At 56.4% G+C, this 19313-nt stretch overlaps 1 protein-coding gene across 1 annotated transcript in view; it reads left to right on the forward strand.

The window, feature by feature from the left end:
* Positions 1-235: 235 nt before the first annotated feature.
* Positions 236-19313, forward strand: part of SEMA4D (semaphorin 4D) — an 89561-nt gene continuing 70483 nt past the window's right edge. Inside the window, exon 1 of the mRNA XM_035701204.2 lies at positions 236-280. The gene's annotated coding sequence lies outside the window, so the exon portion shown is untranslated. The remainder of the gene's footprint in view (positions 281-19313) is intronic.

Here is a 19313-nt window from a genome sequence, read left to right on the forward strand (position 1 = left end):
GGGCAGCCGGGCGGGGGAGGAGGCGGCGGGAAGGGGAGGCGGGAGCGGGGGAGGGGCCTGCGCGCCGCCCCGCGCCCTCCCTCCCGCGCCGGCCTCCGCGCCCTCGCGCGCCGCAGCATCCCCGGCCGCCGCCCCCGCCGCCGCCGCCGCCCCCGCCCCCGCCGCCGCCCCCGCCGCCCCGAGCCCGGCCCGAGCGCCCCCGCCGCCCGCCGCCATTCCTGCGCCCGCGCTCGCCGGGCCGGGCACCGCCGGGACGCGCGGCCAGGACGCGCCACGCCAGGTAAGGGCCGGCTGGCGGCGGGAGCGCGCGGGCCCGGCAGGTGCGCGGGGGCGGCGGCGGGACCCTCCGGAGAGCCTCCACCCCGCCCGACCCTCCCGGAGTCCCCGCCCCGGAGCCCCCCGACTGCTCCCCGGACCCCCGACCCTCCCGGCGGGCGTCCCCTCCTCGGACGCTCCCGGCGGCCCGCCTCGGGACCCAGCCCCCAGGCCCCTCCCAGCACCTCCGGGACCCCTCCCCTCCCGAGCACCCTCGGGGCCGGCGCGCAGGTGGCTCCGGGGGCGCAGGGCGCGCGGCCGATCGCGGCTGGGAGCGGGGGCGGCGCGCAGACCGGGCCGGCCGCTCCCCTGGCCGCGGGGCCCCCGCCCGGCGCTCCCGGTCCAGCCGCTTGGGCCTGCGCGCTCCGCGGGCTTCTATTTCGGGCCGGAGGCCGCGGCCCCCGAGCGCCGGCCGGAGACGCGCACTCAGACAGGTGGGGCAGGTCAGGGCCCTGGCGGTGAGGGCTGCAGGCCTCGGGCTTCCTTCAGGGTTCGGGCTGCGTGATTCTAGAACAGCCAAGGAGACTCTCCAGCCTTGGCTGGGGCTGCACCTGTTGCAGCCGCCTGGTGAGCTGCAGGGAGCTGAGCCCACTGGGGTTTTCCGGTGCGCACATGGAAAGGAGACTTGGGTGGTGGTCCTTCTTGTCATTTATTGGATTTAGTATCGGGAGGGGGGGCGCATGTGAGTCTATATGGGGGCAGTTCACTGAAAATGAGGCCTGTTGTCAAGGGCTGGGTGAGCCCTGCCTTCCAGCGCCTTCCGACCCTGTGCCTCCCCAAGTTGGCTCTGTTTTTGTTTTACAAACCTCCCCTTACCTTGAGCACGTCCAGGCCGGTGGGTGGCCAGGCTGCTGCAGGCCAGGCCGGACCTGGGGCTTGCGGCCAAGCAGCTGGCCCTCCTGCTCTGAGTCTATTCAGGTCCACTAGGCGCCACGGAGCGGAAGTTTCTTCTGCAAGGGGGTGAAGTGACATCGTGGCCTGTCACCTCATATCTGCCCCAGGCCCGGGGCCAGCCGGCTGGCTGCCTGGGCACCGTTATTTGGGACTGTTTACTGTGTCCCAGAAACAGGCTGCCTCAGCCAGCGCTGGGGCCAGGATTCTGGTGGAGATAATGCCCTGATTGTCACTTGAACGGTTGGTGTCTATGCACATCGTCTGTAAAAATAAAGAAGAATAAAGCCGGCCTGCTCTGAGTACTCTAGGCACCATGTGCTACCAGGGATAAAAGCTCAGGAATGAGGGGCTGGTGAGGGACACACTGGCTGTTTCTGTGGACAGGGACTGGCCCTCTGGGAGCCAGACCTGCACTTCGCCCTGAAAGTGCCTGTAGTACACCCAGCAGGTGAATCAAGTAAAGGTGTAGAAGCTAGTCAGCAACACAGAGAGGTATCTCTGCCCGGTCCCTCCCTCGCAGGACCGTGAGCTGGTGGGGGGAGTGACTGACTCCCCGTGATGGGCTTTGCCATCTGTTTGTCTGCCTCTGAAATAGTACAGTTGAGCTTGTCTGCCTACCCTCTACCCAGGCTAGCACATGTCTGTTGGAAAATGCAGCTTTGCAGAGCCCCCTCCCCTGGTGCGTGGGGTGCCCTGCCGCTCCTGCTCTAGCCCCGGCAGGCAGTGCACACATCCGAGCTGGGGTGTGGGGTGTGGGCCGTGCTGCACAGCTGTCCAGTGGCTGGAGGTAGGGGGCAGCAGGGTAGGGCAGGGAGATGACCTTCATGACATCATTCACTTGTGATCCCCACCGTGTGGGTTATCTGAGGCAGATGCATCTCGAGGGCCTTCCCCACCCCAGGCGGGGATGTCTAGGCCGGTCTTGGGAGAGCATACTAATGGTCGGCTCTGGTGCCAGCTCACAGCAAAATCAATAACGCCTTGCAAGGACCGTGGATCCGCTGTGCTTCTGGAGAGAGTCCTCCTCTCCCACACCCAGTGTGGACAGGCCCAGGCCTCCGGCCCCTCCCTCTGGGTCCCATTGCTCGTAGTGGGGGAGGAACGGGCAGGGCCAGGAGGGCGGCTGCAGAGCCTTCTCCTGATGCTGCGTGCTGTGTGGTGAGTCTGGGGCCAGAGCTCCTGTTTCAGCAGCTGGGACCTGGTCCCCAGGCATCCCCGTTGCTGGCTGGGGTAGGCCCCTGCCACTGTGGTCATGAATTCACTTCCCGATTATTCCATAATTTATAGTGACTCTCCTCTTCTTATCACACTAAGGATCCGCTTGGTTGAAAGAACTGCCGGGAGGGAGGTGGGAGGAGAGGTGGCCGGCGGTGGCTCCGAGCGCCCCTGCACCCCCAGGCTTTTCAGGGAGCAGAAGCTGTGGTCTGTTCACTGGCCGGGCGTGCAGGGTGGCCGTGTGGTGAAGCTGGCCATGCAAAAGCCCTCAGATGAATTTGCTATTGGCTCATAGTCCAGGGTTAATGCTGAGAGAAAGGCCACCGTCTTTGCAGTTCCCAGCTGGGAGCAGTGTCATCCCTCTTGACCTGTCACCCGGCAGAAGGGAGAATAGAAGAAGGAAGATGACAGAAGAGAAGTCGGGGGCGCAGGAGAGAGGTCCTCTCTCCCTCCGGCCTGGGTCAGCCTGGGGCTTGGCAGGTGCAGCTGCCACAGCTCTACCACACCACTGGGCTGTGGCTGTCTGGGGACGTCTTGGGGCGTCGCCCAAGAGCAGGGCCGGTCAGGCAGGCTCCTTGGCACCGGAGATAGGGCTCAGCGCGCAGCAATTTCCAGGCTGCCTGCCGTCTGGGGGGTGGGTGGGTGACACAGGGAAGCCAGGGGTTACTAGGAGGAAATATCTGCTGATTTGGAAGGGTGCGTATTGGGCCTCACCTAGTGAGGGGTGGCATTTGTCCGCATGACAATTAAGGTGATTTTGGGGCTGAGCAAGTTGGCCCATCCCAGTTCCTTGAGTGGCTCACTTTTCAGCTTGCCTGACCCTCCCTCAGTGCACAGACGGTTTTTACTGGCAGTGCCGTGCTGGGGCAGGCTCCCTGTCGCCCTGCTGCCACTCCTGGGCTTTGCAGCAGCCCCCAGGGCCATCCTAGGCCTGGGTGCTCCTCCAGAGGGGTGGGGTCCCTTCTTTGGTTGAAAAGTCTCAGATGCTGTCCAGGAGAAAGTAGACTGCACCCTCTGCCCGGGTCACTTCTAAGCAGCTCCCGGAATTGCAGGCTCTGGACAAAATGTAGTCAGACCAGCATTTGATTTGACTCAAGAATCATTCCTTTAAAAAATTACGGTATTTATGAGACAGTTGATATTTGTTGAACAACTGCTGAGTTTTTTTTATAGATTTTATTTATTTATTCATGAGAGACACACAGAGGCAGACACATAGGCGGAGGGAGAAGCAGGCTCCCTGCTGGGATCTCAATGCAGGACTCAATCCTGGGACAGACACTCAACCGCTGAGCCACCCAGGCATCCCAATGACTGATGATTTTCAAAGAATGATCATATTCCTTAGTATGAGCCATGTACAGAGCCATGGCCATGCTGAAATGACCTTTACCTGTTAGCCGTGGACATGAGAGTGTGTGCAGAGGAGACAAGAGAGTGTTTGGGGTCTGCTTCTAACCAGCACGGTGGCAGGTGGGTGGGCGTGGAGGGGTGGTTGGGTCTGGGAGAGGGTGCCTGCAGGTTCTTATTCTGTTCTGTCTGCCTTCACTTATTTTCAAAATGCTCCATAATAAGAAGTTAGTAGTAATCCAAGAACCGTGTGTCCCCTCCCAGAAACACGCCATAGGGTCCTTTAGTTCATGACACAGTTTGGGGCTTTACTTCAAAAGACGTGCCGACATATGAAGGGAAACCACCACTTCTCAGTGGAGAAGGCCTACGAGGAGCCGGTTTTCGTGTGTGTACGTGTCAGTAATAACCTGAAAGGGCACACAGCATCTGTTGAACAGATCGTTGTGGAGTGCCTGCTGTGGACGGCAGGAGCTGCTCCAGGCCTGGGGCCAGGGGGGAGGGGTATGGTGTGTGTGTGTGTGTGCGCGTACACGTATGCATGTTTATGTGTGCGCTCATGTGCGTGCGTATGTGTGCGTGTATGCATGTGTGCATGCATGCCTATGTGCGCTAGGTGTGTGCATGTGTGCGTGTGTATGTAGATCTGCATTTGTGTGTAGGGTTGTGTATGTGTGCATTTGTGTGCAGGTATGTGTATGTGCATGCGTGCTGTGTATGTATGCATGCATATGTGAGTATGTGTGTGCATGGCTGTGTGCATGCATGTGTGTACGCATACATGAGTGTGAGCATGTGTGTTGGAGGAGGAAGTATGCATGTGTAATGGGGGAGGGTGAGGGAAGGAAGGGTTGGGAGAGGAAGTGGAATCTATACTTTTTTTCCTTCTACATACTTCTGTTCAGTTAGTTGCTTTCAAAATGGAATTGTTTTTCAGTCTAAAAGTTAATTTTAGGGATCCCTGGGTGGCGCAGTGGTTTAGCGCCTGCCTTTGGCCCAGGGCGCGATCCTGGAGACCCGGGATCGAATCCCATATCGGGCTCCTGGTGCATGGAGCCTGTTTCTCCCTCTGCCTATGTCTCTGCGCCTCTCTCTCTCTCTCTCTCTGTGTGACTATCATAAATAAGTAAAAATTAAAAAAAAAAAAACTTCCCTTTAAAAAAAAAAAAAGTTAATTTTAAGAAGGGTATCTCCATGAGGTGATACCATGTTGTATTCTGAATGTTCTGGATTTCTGAATTGGAAGTTGGTTTAAACGAGACTTGATTTGCAAAAGTGCACGTCTCTGCACAACGCAACGAGCGATGATGAGGTTCACACAAGGCACTTGTGAGTCAGTGGTCCCTGGCCGTCTGACTAAGTGCTCTGGGAGCCGCAAAGAGACAGACTCAGATGCCTGGCCCTCGGCGGCTGGGAGACGAGCCCCAGGCCCTGAACCTTGAACGCCAGCATGTCCCCCCACGGTGCCAGGGCCCGGCAGAGGTGGTCTGTGCGGTGCAGGAGAACCTCAGCCCGGACCTACCTGGTCTTGGTTCAGGTGGAGCAGCATGTCCCCTCCACGGCCCAAAGCAAAAGCAGAGATAGTCCCAAGCCCCAGAAGGTTCCCTGGGCGCTGGGTGTCTGGCCACTGCAGGCAGGTGCATCATTTTCAGTGTTTACTTTGGTTTTCTTTTCATTTAGCAGAGGGTGTGTCAGGTAACCTCTGTTCTGGAAAGCAGAGAGTGCAAATTGTCTGGGATCCTGAGGGTTTTTGCCTCCTGTTTTCCTCGTGGAAGACCTCCTGGGTGCCTTCACAGCCAGAATAGAATTCGCTTTGGTCTAGCATTCGGGGGGCTTTGGCCCTGACCTGTGTGTGTTTAGATTTTGTGCGGAAAGCCACTAGTTCCCAGGGGCCTGCCATCTGTGAGGGCTGCACTGCCCACCCCCTCTGTGGCATCACTGCATGTGTGGCGTGTGCCACAGTTCTCTGGGACTGAGGAGGGGGTACTGCAGCGGGCGGTGCTGCTCCGAGCCTGAGAAGTAGTCTGAGTCTGCTCGGGACAAGTGCCTGACCTCTCCTCTCATTGAGGTCCCAGGACCAGCTCACACATTTGTCCTGCAGTGGAGGGCACCCCTGGCAGACGTTTGCTGAGCGCCAGTTACAGCAAGAAGCCAAAGTGCAGAAGGCCCTGTCCACATGGCGCTGCTCTCAGGTTGAGGGAGATGGAAGCCAGACATGGGGGAAGTAAGTCAGGCTGTGTCACACGTTGAGGCCATCACGGGGTGTTTGGGATTCGAAATCAGGTGGCTGGGCCTGCTGCTGGCAGTGTGAAGCAAGTACAGAATGGGGGGTGCAGCCAGTGTGCAGGAGGGGACCCCGAGACCCGGCTCAGGCAGCCGGAGGGGTCAGTTGGCATCATCCTGAGGTTGTGGGGAGTCGGGGAGGACGGCCGCTGCCCAGGTACTGCCTGTGAGCCTGCACTGTCCATGTTCAGGAGCCTGCACTGGCGCACGCATGCATGAGCAGGGAGTGGGGAGGAATGGGGAGGGGCAGAGGGGGAGAGAGAAGCCCAAGCAGACAGTGTGAGGCTTGACCTCATGACCCTGAGATGGTGACCTGAGCTGAAACCTTGAGTCAGACACTGAATCGACGGCACCACCCAGGCTCCCCCAGAGATGAAGCTTCTAAAGTGGTGAGTCAGCACGGGACAGTGGAGGTGGAAGGGAGGACAGGCCAAAGGACCCCGGGGGGTGGCCAGAGAGGGGTGAGGAAGGCCGCCCAGCCCAGGGGTCCTGTGCAGTGAGGGCTTGGAGCTGACCCCAGCAACCTGGAGGTCCTTGATGACCTGCCAACCTGGCTGTGGTCTGAGGGAGTGGTCAAGGCCCTGTGGGGAGCAGCTGGTGGTCTGGGGGTAGTGGCCTCGGTGGACAGTGGATGGGAGCAGTCAGGGCCCTGGGGGGGAGTGGCCAGTGATCTGGAGGGAGCGGTCCATGGTCTCGAGGGAGAGGCCAGCAGTCTGGGGGAGTGGTTGGCCAAGAGTTCAGGAGGCATGGAAAGGAGAGCTGTCCCTGTTTTGCGAGTTGGGCTTGCAGGGCAATAAGTAGGGGAGGACAGAGTAGCAGGGTGACGTTGGGGTCTGTGTTCTGGAAGGAGGGACGAGCCATGAAGGTAGCAAGGAGGAGGCTTTTGCTGGAGCCCTCCAGGCAGAGGTGCTGGCCGGCCCAGGGTCTCCCCTCTAGGCCAGCTGGGCCCCCAGCTTGCAGTGTGGCCTGCAGCCTGTGTGCACTGCACCTCTGCTCGCCCAGGTCCACAGGCAGGAGGGGCCAGGATGCAGAAGGCACAGTAGAGGTTGGTGACACGGCATCTCTGAGCACAGGCAGGAGCTCACGGGTGGGCACCAGGGGCCCCGGAAAGCTGTTAGCAGGGCACCTGGGCAGGGAGGGGAGTCAGCCATGGGGGAGGTCTGGTTAGAACCTGGGGCTGGGAGCAGGGGCCTGTCTTGGAGGCCATGTGGCTGTGGGGGAACTCTGAACATTCCCTCTGGGTGAGACCCGGCATCTCCTCCAGGTGGGCCTCAGCCACCAGCATGGTCCCAGGTCCTGTCTAGGATGGAGACATGGTCCCAGGTCACCTGGACGCCAGCTGAGAGCACATGTCTGGGTCCCCCAGCCCGTCGGCCGTGTTCCCCAGACCCGCAGCGGAGGCCCTTTGTTGCCAGGCCTGCCCATGGGCGAGCCCTGGGGTGGACGGGGCAGCCGAATCAGGGTGCTGGCACAGAGGGATGGTGCGCCCTTTACCACTTTTAGCAGGATGTGATTGCCACACAGCAACAGATGCTTGTTTTCAGGGAGCAGAGTGTTCTGAGCCATGTGTGTGGCCAGCAGCTGCCGTGATGCAGGCCCCATGTCGCTGCCCTCAGCCCTGGGGTTGGACGTGCCGGGTCCACGCAGCCATTCACAAGAGTGAGAGTGCCCGGTGGCTTGGTGCTGTCACTGCAGGGTGGCATAGGGGCGACTGGGACCCTCTGGCCTGTGAGCGCTTCCAGGGTCCCTCTTGCTCTTTGCACTCAGCCCACGGCCCAGGCAATGACTGATGTGTTGAGATTAGGTTACGGTCAATGAGATGTGTTCCTCCAGGAGTTTCAAAAGGGACAGACACTGTGTCTGGCTGCTTTCATGCAGCGTGGTGGCTTTGAGATCTGTCGGAGCAGCCGTGCTTGTGAGAACTCCGTGTCTCTGTAGGGCTGAGTTCTCTTGGACGGTTGGGTGACCCAGGGTTTATGGATTCCTTCACCTGTTGGTGGACATTTGCATCACTTCCTGCGTGGGGTTGTGGTGAATAAAAGTGCCGTAGCTACGACTCAGCACGGAAGGAGACACAGCCGGGGAACCAGGAGCAGATGCATCTCCAAAGGAGATACAGAAATGATGGAGAAGCACACAGTAAGATGCGTGCCATCAGGAGTCCCCAGGGACGTGCAGAGCCAATCTGTGGCCACGTACCACTTCCCACCCAGTGGAAGGGCTTTGGTCCAGAGAGAACAGGAAGTGAAAAGGGTTGGTGAGCTCAAGGAGGATGAGAACCTGGTGCCTTGCTGGAGGGAAGGGGAAATCACAGTCCCGTCGGAAAGCCGCGTGGAGAGTCCCTCACGGAGGTTAATGGAGGCTGGCCCTGGGACCCGGCAACCCCACCCCCAGGTGTCCACCCAGAAGAGCTGAAGACAGGCCTCCAAACAAATGCTGTGTGTGACTGTTCATAGTAGTTGCATCAGCCAAGAGGTCAGAAGGACCCAAGGTCCGTCAGGGAGCGAATGGCCCAGCCAGAGCAGACCGGAACATGGGTGCCCCTCGGAAACATCGTGCTTGGGGAGCAAAGACGTAGAAGGGGACACGTTGCATGATTCCATTTATGTGAAAGGTCTAGAATAGGCACGTCCTTGGAGACGGGAGGCAGAGCCTCGGGTGGCTGCGGCTGGGGAGGGGGTGAGGGGTTAATGGGTGCTTTCCCTTTGGGGTGAAGATAGGGCTCTGGAGCTGCATCCTGCTCATGGTTGCATGGTGCTGGGGATGTACTCAGTGTCACCAAAATGGTAAATGTTGGGCACCTGGGTGGCTCAGTTGATGAAGTATCTGCCTTGGGCTCAGGTCATGATCCCGGGGTCTTGGGGTCGAGTCCCTCACCGGGCTGCTCAGCTGAGGGGAGTCAGGTTCTCTCCCTCTGCCTCTGCTCCCCCCCCACCCCCGCTCATGCTCTCTCAAATCTTTAAAAAAAAATGTAAATCTTTAAAAAAATAAATCTTAAAAAATATAATATAATAAAGTGATAGATGTTACCTTGTGTACGTTTTACAGTAAAAAGTGGTGTAAAAGCTCCCGCTGGGAAGCTGCGGGCACGGGCACCTCTAGAGTGTGTGGGTCGTGTATGGTATTCGACTCTGAGAAACCGGCAAACGGTTTTCCATGGAGGTGGTGCCTTGCCCTGTCCCCGTGCCCTGTGTCCCGCATGTGAGAGGACAGTTCCCCACCCCGCCGACTTGCGTTGTCACCATCTCTCTGATTTTTGCTCTGCTGGTGTGTCACGTGCTGTGTCCCCAAGATTCTAGCACAGCAGCTCTTCCTGGGTTTACGTGTAAGTATTGTGTTAAGTTCCTGTTCAGATCATCTGCCCACATTTGAAGGGGGGTGTGTTCTTGGATTTGGGTTCCAGGAGCCGTTCATGTGTTCCAGATTCAGGTCATTTGTCCGATATGTGGAAAGCAAATAGCTTCCCTGTCTGTGGCTCGCCGTTTCGTTAATGACAGCTTTCAAAGGGCAGGTGTTTTCAATTCTGATGAAATCGGGTTTATCTCCTGTTTTTGATTTATTTATTTTTTAAGAGATCTTATTTATTTATTCATGAGACACAGAGAGAGGCAGAGACACAGGCAGAGGGAGAAGCAGGCTCCATGTGGGGAGGCCGATGAGGGACTTGATCCTAGGACCCCGGGGTCATGACCTGAACCAAAGATAGATGCTCAGTCGCTGAGCCACCCAGGGATCCCCTATCTACTGTTTTTTTTTAGTAGCTTGTACTTTTCTCGGGTTCTATTACGAAACCTTTGCCGAAGGTATAGTCACGGAGATTTTCTCCTGAGTGTTCTCCTGAAGACGTTATGGTTTTAATGTCTTCTGTTCAGATCTGTTGCCCGTTTTGCATTAATATTTTAACTAGAAAGTTGAAAGGATCGAGGTTCGTTGTTTCCATGTTGGATGACCAGTTGTTCTAGTACCGTTGGTCTTTCTTTCTTTCTTTCTTTCTTTCTTTCTTTCTTTCTTTCTTTCTTTCATTCATTCATTCATTCATTCATTTATTTATTTATTTAAGTACCGTTGGTTTAAAGAAACGATCCTTCCCGTTGGATTGTCTTGGTGTCATGTCTGGAGAGCACCCGAGCTTCTCCGTGAGGCTCTGTTTCTGGGCTTGATCCTGGCCCGATCTGGATTCTTCCTCGCGGCCCCCCCACTCTGGCTCCACGCCTGTTGCCTTCTGCAATGTCTTGAAGTTACATCCTGTGAGCCTCCCAACTATGCCTTGTTTCCAAGATGGTGTTGTCTGGTCTCGACCCTTCGCATCTCCCTGTGAATTTAAAATCAGCTTGTCAACTTCTATAAGAACACTTGCTTGGATTTTTGACGGGGATCACATCAACGCCTTAACTCAATTTGGAGAAAATTGACATGATTAACAGTTCTGAGTGCCTCAGCCAACAGGCACGGGCCATCCCTCCTCCCGTGCTCTCCTAGCGGTGACTTGCAGAGGTTGTGTACAGGTTTTACACGTATCCTATCAGATTTATTGTTAGGGAGTTCATGTTTTTGGATGTTATTATGCATGGATTTCTTAGTTATATTTTGCACTTTATTGCAGGTGTTTACAAGTGCAATTGATTTTTTAAATTGTTTATCCTGTAACCTTTATATATTGACTTATTTGAGTAGCTTTTCCTGCAGCCGGCCCCTTAAGATTTTGCACGTAGATAATCCTGATGGTTAGGAATGGGAACCATTTACCATTTCGTTCCAGTCAGAATGCTGCTTATTTCTTTTTTTATTCTCTTGTCTGGGATCTTCACTACAATATTTCACAGAAGTGGTAAAAGTGGACAGTCTTGCCTGTTCCCAATCATAGGAAGAAAGAACTAAATGTCTTTTCGTGAAACACAGTGTTAGTGAAGATTTTATCTGGATGCCTTTTATGAGAAGATGAGGAAGGTTTCTCATTTGCTGAGAGTTTTTATCAGGAATGGACGTTGAATATTGTCATATGCTTTTTCTTTATCTGTGGAGACGATCGTATGGTATTTTTTTTTCACAGATACAGTGAATTATATTGATTTTGTGTGTGTGTGTTAAACAACCTTGCATTCCTAGCACAAACTCGAGATGGTCACAATGTATTATTTTTCTTACATATTGCTGGATTTAATGTGCTACAATGTTGTTAAGGATGTTTGTAAGTATATTCTTGAGGGATACCGTGTTCCTTTTTTGTAATATCTGTCTGGTTTCAGTATGGGTAATGTTGGAGTCACATAGTGATTTGGGAAGCTCTTCGTTTATTAATTATTATTTTTTAAAGATTTATTTACGGGGCACCTGGGTGGCTCAGTGAGTGAAGCATCTGTCTTGGGCTCAGATCATGATCCTGGGGTCATGGGATGGAGTCCTGCATCGGACTCCCTGCTCAGCAAGGAGCCTGCTTCATCCTCTCCCTCTGTCCCTCCCCCTGCTTGTGCTCTCTCTCAAATAAATAAATCTTAAAAAAAAAAAAAAAAGATTTATTTACTTATTTGAGAGAGCAAGCGGGTGAGTGAGCATGTGAGCAGGGGTGAGGGATAGAGGGTGGGGGAGAATCTCGAGCTGAGTCTGCATCAAACGTGGAGCCCGATGTTGGGCTCGATCTCATGACCCTGAGATCATGCCCAGAGCTGAAATCAAGAGTCAGATGCTCAATGGGCTGAGTCATGCAGGTGCCCCTTTTTTTTTTTATTTTTTGAAAGAGAGCTTATGTGGGACCAGTGTTATTTCTTCCTTAAATGTTTGCTAGAATTTACTAGTGAAACCATCTGCGGATTTCCTCATGAGGAGGCTTTCAGGTTTGAATTCGGTGTCTGGACGTAGGGCTGCTAAAATTTTCTGTAGGTCGGTCCTGGTGTTAGGTGTGTTTTGGGGACTCTTTCCATTTCTTCTGTGTTGTCAGACTTGTTGGAATAAAGTTGCCCCATAATATTCCTCTGTTATGCTTGTGATGTCTGTAGGATCTGCAGGATGTCCCCTCTGTCATTCTGAGCCTGGGTCTTACAGTGCCTGGGCCTCCACCCACCCAGTCACATCTGACCCCAGAGTCAGAGGTAGGATACAGTCCAGTGGTTTGGACGAGCCGCTCAGGTCATTCTAACCTGCAGCCAGAGACCAAACCCTTTGAGGTAGAGGATGGAGGAATTTGTGGGTACTTCCTGGCAGCCCAGCAGGTGTTCAGGGTGGGAGGGGGTGGATCAAGAGCTGAGTGGGCTGTGGGGCCCTAGAGAAGGCAGCAGGCAGCTGCCTTGGTGGAGGTGTTGGGCTTGGCGCTGGCTTGGTGGGCCTGCGGGCATGGAGGGTGCTCAGGATGTGCCAGAGGTGCAACAAGGCCTCTCTGCCGGTTGGTGGTTTGTGTTTAAGTCGGATTTACTGACAAATAATCTGTCCACAGCAGAACTCACCCCTTGCCAGGTCCTGCCCCGTGGGTTGTAATGCACAGTCATGCAGCCACCACCAAACCAGGATGTGAAAATTTGCTTGACCCTGCAGACTTCCTTATGCTCTCTGGAGTCAGATCCTTCTCCCCACCCCCGGCAACCACACATCCATTTCCTGTCCCTGTAGACTTTTCCAGAGCATCACGTAAGTGGAATCCGACCAACACGGCATAGGCGGCAGACCGGTAACTGGCGCCGTCGGATCCAGGTGGAGGGTGACTCTGGCCTCTCTGACTGCTGCACATGGGGAGGCCGTCAGGCAAGGAATGACACGGCTGCTTGCACGAGGGCCGCATTGTAAGTGACGTGCCTGACGTGTCTGTCCCTCTTTCCTGGGGTCCTGACTACAGGTGCGGGTGTGGTAAACAGAGAGAACAAGAGACTTTTTCACATGGCCACTCAGCGAGGATGTGAAGCCTGGGAGCTGTGGCCTGAGGCCTGCGGGGAGGCATGCTTTTCAGGTGCCGCGTCTGGTGCACGCAGCAAGGGGTGGTCACCCATCAGGGCGCTTTAGGGTTTAAAGATGTACATACCCTGGGCCCCTGCAGCTCAACATCTAGAAGTTTACCCGAAGTAATCATGGGTATAAAGAGGCGTTTATTAGAAAGGGTGTTTGCCAGTATTTGTGAACAGAAACCCCGGGTACAAGCTTGTGCCCGAGGGAGGGGCAGCCTGTCTCCAGAAGTCAGAGCACCCAGTTTGACCATGGGATGCGGAATCAGAACACGTCCAGTGGCACAGCCCGCTCGTCTCCAAGGCCATAGGCGCAGCGAGGGCTGTAGCTCACCCAGAGAGTAGTGAGTAGTAGCTTTTGAAGATACTGTTTCTGCACAGAAACCTCCCTGGAGCTTGGTTTCAGACAGGACGCTGAGTCGCAGGTGCATCCTGGCACTGGGTTTCTCGACAGGGCTCACTCACAGTCATGTCTCCGACCCTACAGCCTGGGGGCCATGGGTGCCAGGGGAGTCGACATCGCTTCCCTGTTGTCCTCAGAGCTTGTCTCCTGTCCCCGATGTCTCGTGAGCATGCACACACACGCACACACACAAATCCGTCCTGGGACCCAGCAGACGCCTCCCAGGCCTCTCGTACCTGCCTCGCTTAATGAGCACGTGGGTGTTTTACTGTCTGTTTTACTTTTAAGTGGAAAACGCACCGTGGGAAGTGGGGCAGCCGCCCTGGCCTCTCCCATGCGGTGGGGACCAGCTCCTGGGGCCAGAGTGTGCAGTGGGCAAGGGCTCCCCTCCTCCCTCGGCCTGTCACCATCGCAGGGCCTGCCCCGCCTCATGAGCCGCGGGGTCAGCGCCAGTGGGTGGGGGTGGGGTGTTGCAGGATTACATCATGAGAGAACAGCAAGTACCACTTGTTGGAATCCAGCGTCATGTTTAAAGACAAGCTTTAGAGAAGTTTCAGTGCATTTATAATATTTTCAAAAATATTTTTTATTAGAATATTAAAACTTCACTGCGGTCAGGGAGCTGGCTGCTTTCAGGCCCTGAGGGTAACTGGTGGGGAAGACGTGTGTTTATGCTGTGACCAGTGCACACGTGTGCATGTGTGTGCAGTACACTTATGTGCACACAACACATGCACACGCAACACATGTGTGCATATATGACACGTGCATATACACTGTGAACATGTAGCAAATACCCCCACTTGTGCACAGAACATGTGTACACATGTGCACACACCACAGTGCACATATGCACATGGCATGCACATAGTATACATGCACACAGTACACATGACACGTGCACACATGACGCACACACGTACACCTGCACACGTGTGTACACACACCGCTAAATCCAGTGTTTTCCTCAACAGCATACGCATCCTTAACCATACAAAATACTTTTGATGTGTGTTCAGTGCATCTTCTGTGAAAGCTATTTCTACTCACCCCCCCATTTGAAAAATACCCCCCTTGATGCCTCACTCTGTGTGACTGCATGGACATTTTAACATGTTGGCACAGGGCAGGCTGTGTATTTCATATTCTTGTCCCTTGGACTCCTTCCTCCTTGGTTTCTCTCTGTGGCCTGGCATGCAGTGGGGCCGGGAGCCCCAGGGGCCCTAGGCCACCATGGACTGCATGCTCCAGAGCCACAGGGCTGGGAAACTGGGTCACGGCTGAGTCCCTGAGCTGAGTGGGCGGAACTGGACTGCTGGCATGTCTTTGAAACCCGAGGGAGTGGCTTGGGTTTCAAATGTGGGATCCTGCAGAGGCTCCCGGCCTCCTTGGGCCTTCTGTGTGGGGCCCACAGTCCCCTGGCTTGGCGGACAAGACTGCCACAGAGACATGGCTCACTTTTTACCAGCAGCCCCAGGAGGCAATGGGAATGGGGTTTTTAAAATAGACTGTGAGTACTGAGCTCCTAAAGAGCTGCTTTCGGGGAGAGGCAGGGCCCTGTCACCTGCTGTGACCCTCCGAGGCCCCCTGAGCCAGGGGCACAGGCTTGCTGTGAGCAGGGACGAATGAGCGCTATGTCCCGTGACTGCGTCTCTTTGTGCAGAAGGGGTGGCCAGCTCTGCACAGTCACATTGTTTCAAACATGAGGGAGAACCTGAAGGAATCAGAACGCTGTCCCTCGTCCCAGTCAGAGAGGGGGCAACGGGCATGCACACGGGCCTACTCCAGGGGGCACCAGCTGCAGGCAGGACGTTTGGGCAGAGGTGTGAGGACCAGGGCTGTTCCCAGGCCCTTTTCAGCACTTCCATTGCAGATGCTAAATCAGATGGGAAATTTTTCCAAACACAGCTGTGTTCACCACAGGTGCCAGGCTCCCCTGCCCGCTGGGCAGCCGAGGAGCTGGAGTTGGGCTTGTGCATAGACGCTGCCTCTGTGTCCTTGGGAGGGGTGCTTCCCTGGGACGTGGGAGCTGGGTTAATGCTGGTAAATGCCCCGCAGCCCTCCGCACTTCAGAGGTACTGATGCCCGTGTGCTCAGAGCTGGAGGGGGATGCGTCTCAGGAAGGAGACGTGGCCACGGCCCACGGTGTCAGCTAGTCTTCACCCACAGAGCGACCGCATATGACCTCATGTCCTTGGGCAGCAAGACCCAGAAGCAGCCAGCAGACGGGCTCTCCTGTGAGTGCCATGGGCAGGAGGCCTGTTGGTGTCAGCTCTACCGGTAGGGGCCCTGCCTTCCGGCCACCCCTGCCCAAAGCCACCCATGCTGCTCCGTGGTGGGTCCCCTGCCCCACTTGGCGGTAGCCCGTCCCCACTTCCTCTCCTGACTAGAAAGGCAAAGGGCTTCTGCAGCCCATGCCCCTGGGGGCCACCTGCTACCATGTGGCGTTCCCACCGCCAGCTCTCCATGGTGCTGTCACGTGCGTGAGCCACAGTTTCCACACTTGCTGTGCCGTTGGCTTGGTTTCCTCCTGGGCCGTTACGATGTGGCTGGTGAGGGTGCCTGGGTCTCAGGAACACTAAGAGACAGCTGGGAGCTGGGTGGGGGGAAACCTGTGGTTGTCACTCCCCTGGCGTTGCTGTCACTGGGATGCCGTGTCTGTCCTGCTGTGGGGCAGGTGTCATGGTGCCCACGTGGAGCCTAGAGCCCTGCGATGCCCAGCACGGAGGCAATGGCCTTGTGGCCGCCGTGCGGTGAAGAGCCAGGCCCCCAGGCTGCCACACGCCCCACAGCCAGCAGTCCTGGTCTCCAGGCACTCCCTGCCAGGGCCTGATGGGCAAGGGGACCTGCCTGTCCATGACTGTAGCCTGTGGCCATTGGGTCCCCCAACCAGGGTCCCCAACATTGGAGCTGGGACAAAGATCCTGCCATGGCCCGCTGGGACCCCCAGCCCATGGAAGCACGAGCATGGTGAATACCACAGCCCCGAATCCATGGTAGTTCATTACGCTGCGTAGTGGCCGGAGTGGAAGGGGTGGCTCCCGGGAGAGGGCGGCGACCTGGGGTAGACAGGAAGCCCAGGGCATGGGTGCTGGATGACGTGGTGGCCTGTGGCCCTGACGGCCGTGAACCTGGCTCTCTGCCTTCATCCCGCACGTTGCACCTCTGCGCCTCAGAGCGGCCTTCTTACCTTCCGGTGAACTGACAGTGAAGGCAGCGTGCTCACTCCGCCCGCGTGCACATGCATGATCCCGGGGCTGCTGTAACAAGGCGTCACGCGCGAGGTGGCTTCCAGAACAGGATTTGTTGTTCTCGTGGTTCCGGGGCCAGAAATCCAAAATGAAAGTGCGGGCAGGCCCGTGCTCCCTCTGCTGACCTGGGGAGGGTCCTTCCTGCCCCTTCCAGCCTCCGGGGGCTCCGATTGCCCCTCACTCATGTCCAGTCTCAGTCTCCGTCCTCCGACGGCCGCTCCTCGGTGTCTGGGTCTCTCCTCTGTGTGTCTCTCGTGAGGACACTTGTCAGTAGGTTCAGGGACCCTGCCGATGACCCAGGATGATCTCATCTTAACTCCGTGACCTTAACCTAATGACGTCAGCAAACACCCTGGTTCCGATCAGGTGGTGTCCGCGGGCACCAGGGAGGCTCTGGGGACCCACCGTGGCACACTGGAAGGCCCAGGACGTCGAGGGGCTGGGGGCCACGGGGCGGGTGCCGGGGCTGGCAGGCTGTCACTTTCTCCAGGATGTAGTTCAGAGCCGCGTTATCAGCAGGAAAGTGGAAACCACGGCTGCCTCCTGCCCTCGTGGGCCACGACAGAGGCGAGAGCGCAGTGGAAACTCGCCACTTGGTGAAATAATTTTTCATTGACTCAGAGGGGAAACAGGAAAGGGCCTCCTGTCTTTTCATGTGAGTTTTTATCTCTGCCGCCGGGGCTCTCTTTTAAGTAGCATTTCTACAAAAATACTTGTCAAATCTTTAGTGTGAACAGGAAAGCAAATATGCTGACTGATTTTTCCTTTATTTTAATGGTGTTTTTCTTACTTGGAAGATGGAGAAAGAGTGCCCCTCCTCCACGTGTGCGGGCTGCACATTGTGGCCCACTGCGCGTCCGAGCTCGGCCTGTGCCCTTCTCTCGCTCGTGTGTTTGCATGCAGGTGCACACACCGAACACATGCATACAGCCGGTTTCCCAGAGCTGTGGTCGCTCCTGCAGGGCCCTGCAGCGTGCTTTTCCCACACAGTGCTGTGGTGTAGACCCGTGGGCTCCGTGATGTGCCGTGACGCCACCCGCAGTGCGGTGAGGGCCATGCGCCCGTGTCCCTCACCCCAAGGTGGAAACTCGGGTGTTTTCCTGTCTCCCATGTCCTTGACCACCGCTCCTCATGTGTGTCAGTGAGTATTTTTATATGGAGGGCTTTTCTGGGAAAGCATACAAATTACCCGTAAGTTGTTAAACGGACGTGATGCCCTTGATTGGAGACCAGCGGGGCCATCACCTGCTTCCTGAGGCCCGTCAGTGGTGGTGGTGTGTGCGGGCGTGTCCCCAGGGGCCCAGGCGCCTGGTGTCCACGCTCTGGGTCACCTTGTCAGCTTCAGCCATGCCAGCTTGGCTCCGGGGAGCGTGGCGCCCAGGGAAAGGAATTGGTAGTGTTTGTAGTTGGCCGTGTGTGTGTGTGCAGACGTGTGGGCACATGTGGCACGCGTGTTCCTGGAAGTAGTGCACAGCACATCTCAAGGATTGTGCTGCACAAGGCCGTCGCTGATTTAGGAGTCTGTCTGTGAAGAGGCTTACTAGAACTTGCTTTCCATCCATCTTAATTGTATTTCCAGCCAAATGAGGAAGGTCACCCCCCCCCTCTGCCCCGGCCCCTCCATACCTCCTGCTTGTCTGGAAAGTTCACACATGGGGGGGAAACCCCCCTCCACTTCATATGTGACGCAGCGTGTCTTCCTGGGAGGCAGCTGTGCACCCTGACCCCACACTCCCCATGCTGGGTGGTGAGTCCTCGGTCATCCGCACACAAGGTTTTGACCCCGAGCCCTTCATGGGGCACCATGTGCTCACGGGGGCCGCTGTCTCTCTGCGGGGAGGTTCTGCTCAGATGTGGGGGTGGTCCAGGCTGGGTGACATCTCAGAAGCTGTGTCCTGTCATCTCAGTCGGCATTCTTCAGAGACAGAGAACCGACAGCGGGCGTGTGGGCGCATGTGCGTGGTGTGCACTAAGAGAGAAGCAGAGAAAGTTGTATTCTACGTGATTGGCTCGTGTGATCGGGGAGGCTAGTGGCCTGAAATCCACAGGCCAGGCCAGCAGGTGGAGACCCCGGATGCCTGGAGACAAGCCCTACTCCTCACGGCCTTTTTTCCTACTAAGACCTTCCACTGATTGGATGAGGCCCACACGCATTGTCGAGGGTGATGTGCTTTACTTGGGGTCTCCTGATTTAGATGTTCACGTTGGTCGTAAACCCCTTCACAGAAACCTTGGGAAGAGCTTGACCAAGTCCCTGGCCGCTGTGATTCAGCCATACTCACACGTGAAGTCAGCCCCAGGCTGATCAGCGTCCCCGAGAGCCTCCGCCCTGTGGCAGGATGCGGGTGTGTGGGGATGGGGGGCAGCCTGTTCCCTCAGCAGGCAGGACTCGTGACTGGTCCCCAGGTGCCATGGGGCCAGCGTTGGCATGGAGGAAGGTGACAATTCATGCATTTGGATGGTGCTGGGAGCATGTGCATGAGCAGAGCCCATATGCACTGGCGCGGGCCTCCTTGGACCTGCAGCCGCTGGCCCCGTGCAAAGGCCTGAGTGCCTCTCAGGGCACCTCTGGGGGTGAGTCCTATCAGCCCCCCTCCAGAACAGGCCTCATGTTCCGGCTTGCACTGGAGGAGGTGTATTCACCAGAAGCCTTTTTGCTGTGCCTTTTTTTTTTTT

Source organism: Canis lupus, chromosome 1 (genome assembly GCF_003254725.2).
Source record: "Canis lupus dingo isolate Sandy chromosome 1, ASM325472v2, whole genome shotgun sequence".
Lineage (NCBI taxonomy): Eukaryota > Metazoa > Chordata > Mammalia > Carnivora > Canidae > Canis > Canis lupus.